At 36.1% G+C, this 5,345-nt stretch overlaps 1 long non-coding RNA gene across 1 annotated transcript; it reads right to left on the bottom strand.

Annotated features, from left to right (window-relative positions):
* Positions 1 to 2,099: 2,099 nt before the first annotated feature.
* LOC140683873 (uncharacterized) lies at positions 2,100 to 3,468 on the bottom strand. The gene is made up of 2 exons (XR_012055447.1): positions 3,259 to 3,468; positions 2,100 to 2,350 (listed from the first exon to the last, which is right to left on the bottom strand). It is a non-coding gene; the product is annotated as an uncharacterized lncRNA (long non-coding RNA).
* Between the last annotated feature and the right edge of the window lie 1,877 nt (positions 3,469 to 5,345).

The following is a 5,345-nucleotide window of genomic DNA, read 5'->3' as shown; positions in this document are numbered from 1 at the left end:
AAAAGTCTTCAGCCTTGGAAGTGCAGTAGACACGTGAGTCTTGGCTGCTGATGCAAAGTGCGTGCAATAAATTGATAAATTAATCTCCTATTGAGCTTGTAAGATTCAGAGCACCAAGGCTGCAGGTAGAAGCCAAAGATTTAATTTGCACTTTCTCTACTGAGCACCCAAATGGAATTCAGATTGATTTGTAGGATTGAATTGGATTGAATTCAATATCATCATTTGCAGCTATACCAGGAAAAATCCAGGAACAAAAGACAATAAAACAGGGTATGAACAGTGGGCACAAAAGGTCAAACTGGGCTAGTACCTTCTCTCTAGTGTCAGAAAAACATGTGCACATGGTCCTAGTCTGGGAATTCTGGCTGAACACAGTCCTGGGTGTAGGATTTTCACCTCTATCACAGGGGGCCCTTTAGCACTTTAGCACCCTCTTTGTTCTACGTTTCAACACTGAAGAATGGACATGAGGATCACTCCCTATCTGCTCTGAAGAGTCTGACTACTTTTCTTGTTATTTCCACATCTGCAAAACTAAGACAACCACCTCTAGATAGGATTAAAGGCAGCCATAATAATTTTATTTGAACATACAATATCAATATATTTTCTGTACATCTACCTATAAATTACAGGCCATTGTTGTTTCTTAAGTCTGATTGTCTTTGTATGAGTCCAAGAATTGTTAAGATTGGAAAACACCTCTAAGATCATCAAGTCCAACCAGTTGCCCTGTACTGCCATTTTTACCACTAAACCATATCCCAAAATGCCACATCCAGATGTTTTTTCAAAACCTCCACAGATGGTCACTTCCCCATTTTCCCAGGCAGCCTGTTCCAATGCAGCCTATCCCAAGAAGTTTCAGAGAATAAATTTTTCCTAATTAAGGTTAGTATATAAAAAAAAAATTACCAAAAAATAATCAAGCTATTTTTGAGATTTATCTCCAATCAGGAGGAAAAACAAAAGCAAAACCAAAAATTATCCCATAGCATCATTTTTTTTTTTTAATGCATACAGGAGTAATACTGGCCTATTGTAAAATAGTTAAGAAAAAGGCAGGGAGATATCTTAATCTAAATTCTGTCTATTTACTTCTCTGTCTCACTTGTGCAGACCAGTGAAACATTATCTTTAGAACTCTGCACCAAGATGGTCCTTTTTATCATTAAATACCATTTAATCCAAACCATTTACAGCTTTAAAACATAATATCATGTGTCTTCTATCAGATAATCCATAGGAAATGAAGGTTTTGTTGCTTTTTGCTGCTACATTTTAAAAGGAAGTAGGCACTGGCTAGGAAAATGTATAATAAAATTACCCACTCTCACCAATAAACTGTTAAAAAAAGCTGGTTTACAGACTAAGAAGATCACAATGTGAGCACACAATTTAAAGCTAATGGTTTTATAGGCCAGAGCCACTAGCAGGGCATCCTTATCCTGCAGTGTGAATAGGATTATCCCTGCAAACATTCCCCTAACATAGAATTAAGCTGTCAAGTTTGCTTTGCTGCTGCATGGAGGTAGGCACAAAATGAACACAAGTTCAGGTCAAGTGTAATACTGCTCAACTATCACAGATTGCTCATGGGGCAAGAAAAAATAGGAGGAGAAAAAAATTCGAGAGCTGAATGCTGCTGCTAAGCATATTTTAGGACATTAACATAATTAGTCCTCAACAGAATTACTGGATCATGCTGAAAAGATGGTGACAACCATTTAAATGAAATTTTCTTTCAAATATGTATATTGTGGACTTTAAACTCCTCAAATATACTTGAATTCAAATCCTTCTAATTTTATTCCCAGAATTACCATCACACAAACATGTTTGCTTCCTTAATTATAGAAAACTATTAATGTTGGTCTAAAAATACACAAAATTACAACTATAAGCAGTTGAATATTCATGAATTCTCTATCACACTCCCACAAAAACAGTCATAAAGTAGGTTATATATTTTTTTTCCACACAGTTTGCACACATCAGCAGCCTAAAGAGACTTCCATACCCCCACACACATCTGCAAATATGTCTTTGTCTATCAGTGTTTGCCTGTTAGACTGAAAAATGAAAAGGCAAAAGGAAAAAGGGACTTATCACTTTGTTAATCACAGAGTACTATGTTGAAATTGCAACAGAGGTAGAAAAAATTGCATATAATAACATCTATAAAATCACAAGCAGCATAGAGACTTGAGTATGAGTAGGTTATTTCCCTTTCCCATACAGGTAAGGCACTGAATCAAACCATCAGGAAATGCCAAAAAAGTTCACGTGATCCACAACAAAACTAGGGAGAAATTTTCAGTTTCTCTCAAACCTTATGGAATCATGTCTGTGGAAAAAGAACAAAAAAAAAATGCAGCTGAGGTTATTGAACACAGAAATCTGGCAAAACGACCCTGAGCAGTGATAGCTGGGACTGAGGACTGGAAGGACACTGGGGAGAAAATTCCATATATGCTTTGCCCTGTTATAACTAGTTCTCCAAAAACTAGTTAGGATTTTTCAAAAAAGTTTCCTCTTGAATGATTTTTCCTGTAAGTTTTAGATAAACATTTTTTTTATAGAACACTTATTTTAAAAAAAGTTAGATTATGTTAATCAGATGTATTTTACTGAAGGCAACTTCATTTTGATCCATTCTGTCAAAAGCTTGTCTTTTTGAAATTTAAAAAAAATGCACATGGAACTTAGAAATAATATTTGTGGGGAAATCCGCAGTGTAAGATTACAACTTAAATCAAATTTCACACCATGAGAGGGATTCACAATAGCATTAAAAAAATCATCTATTTTTTCAACTGCCAGTGATTCAGACAAGCCAATAACATGGTGTTGGATAGCAGCTATATTACTTTATTTAAATAGAATATAGTCCCAAAATTGAGGGATTCATAAAACAAAAGCCTCCTAAAAAGATATCTTCAAGGCATTTCATTAGAGCTGTTCAGAGCAACAGGTTTAAATGGATAAGATTGATAATAAGTTTAAAATACTACCTGATTTCTCTGAAGAAATAAGCTCCTGCTCTCTAAAAAGCTCAGTGCTAGATATATATAAACAAACCATTTAAAAAAAACAAATAAGAAAAATAATCAAAACAGGGGTGTAGAAAATGAGATATTAAAAAAAAAAAAAGCCTAAAGATGCTGAAAACCATAAAACCCCCATATTGTCGAGGAAAAAAAATGTAAGAGGAATCTATTTAAAAGGAAAGACAAGTACACAGAGTACAAATACCTTTGAAGATTTTTGAAGTTTTTCTTAAGAGCTTCCACACATGCTCATAGTCATTGTTGGCTTTCTGTTATGATGCATTTTTAACAAGATTTTTAGCAGGTAATTAGGAAGTCAAATTACTAGTTTTTGATGCCAAACTTCATACTATTGACAGCATTCTTCACCACAGTGTTGCACATAGGAACAGTGATAATTTCTAGCAAGAGTGGCTCCAAGTTCCCCTGCCACTGAAATGCAAATTGCAAAGTTCAGTTTGATGTTTACTGCACAACCCTGGCAGAATTTGGCATACAGTCAGTACAGAGAGGAAGAACCTGGAAACTTCTAATCTAAAGAAACATGTTTGTTTCTTTATTAGAGGATTGCACTGTATATTTGTGTTTACCATAAAAATATATTTAACTTTTCCAGCATGCATGATATAATAACACTTGAAAAGTTTTACTCAACATACTGAAGTCAGTGACCATTTGAAGACTCTAGAAGCTACTGTGCTCCCAGCTTACTTTTTGGGTTCTGAAATACTTAAAAGTCTCTTATATTAATAGTTGGAGGCTTCTTAAATCCAGGATTATATTGAATAATTTATATGATATTCATAATTATGACATTCCTATAACACAAAAAATGCACTCAGACATAGGCATCAGGATATAAAGACAAATTTAAAAATTAACTTTGAAATTAATCCCTCTCAAAAGATATAATTCTCTCCTTGCCTTCAAGGATATACTTCCTCCAAGAACTCAGAAAGCCATAAACCTTTTGAACGGATTAGAATTTACATTACTACCTCCCTGAACATATTCTTCATCTTTTTTTAACAGGCATATTAAAACTGAGTATTGCTGCTTTTCTCAAAGTTGCCAACACTGTTGATAAAGAAGAAGGCCTGCAAGAGCCTAACAACAATCATCTATCACCAGGAATGCCTTCAGCTGACTTCAAAACCAACTGGACACTGAGGGCTGTGGAAAGGCAAGGACCAGATTTTGTTTCAGTAGGGTTATTAGAAAAGGCATTTCATGTCATGGCACATTAAGGCACAGTTTAGATTTAATTCTCAAAGGCTTCTGAGAACTGTTTAGAGCACCTAAAGAGGAGGCTTGCACAGCACCTAAGGAGGAGGCCTTTTTTTAGAAGGTAGGTAAGAACAAGAACAAAAGTATTTAAGCTAGCAGTAGATAACATTAATCTTCTTTTTTCATTACCTTTACAGTGTTAGCTTATCATATCAAGCTGAAAGCAAGCTTTCATTTTTTAAAACAGGTTTCATTTTACTCAAATTTGTTGAAATACCATGATCTTAGGAGAAAAAAAAAGAGGTTTCCAATATACTTCCAACTCTAAAATGAATTCAATTTCACTGGCAGAACACAACATTATTTAATAATCAACTTCTGATCAACTGGAAAACAAATACCTTTATTAAAAGGATCTTGTTTCCATGATCACTTGCTTCTGCCAGAGGAGCCCACCACAGCAATCTCTTCCCCATCTCCCTCTTCCACACCACTTTCCTCCAACAGAACAGGGGAAGTTTTAGGCTGTTTCAACTCTCCTACTGATACTATCCTATTTTGGCAAAGACTTTGAGCACTGGAGCAATGCCAGGACCTGGATGTTGTCCCTTGCTTCCACTTGGAAAAATACCAGGACACACCTCTGCCACCCCTAGCGTATGATGAGGCCTCTGACTCCATGTAAGAAATTGAATCTACATGGCTTTTATACAGTAAAAGTTGAAGTTTTACTGACATGTGGGGGTCTGGGTGAAGGATAAATGAGAAGGAAAATCCTGCCTGGACAAAACCTTAACACACAGGTATGCAAGAAGCCACACAAGGTCTGGTTAGTCTCACTGGAGTGCAGCCTCGTGCATCAGCAGTGAATAAACTCAGCATATCCTGTAACTCCTGGGGCTAAAGGCACACACAGCATGACTTGTGACAAGGTGTTAATCCATCAGAGCTGAGAACCTGTCTGCCCCTCCTGCTGCATCTTTGGGCTAGAGGTTTTCCCTTTATTCTGCAGGCTTGGCTGGTGAGCAGAAGTGACATTTAACAGAGACAAAGTACCATGAATAG

This window comes from Taeniopygia guttata, chromosome 4, assembly GCF_048771995.1.
Source record: "Taeniopygia guttata chromosome 4, bTaeGut7.mat, whole genome shotgun sequence".
In the NCBI taxonomy this organism is placed as follows: Eukaryota; Metazoa; Chordata; class Aves; order Passeriformes; family Estrildidae; genus Taeniopygia; species Taeniopygia guttata.
The sequence above is the reverse complement of the archived record's forward strand: the minus strand, read 5'-3'. Positions and strand labels throughout refer to the sequence as shown.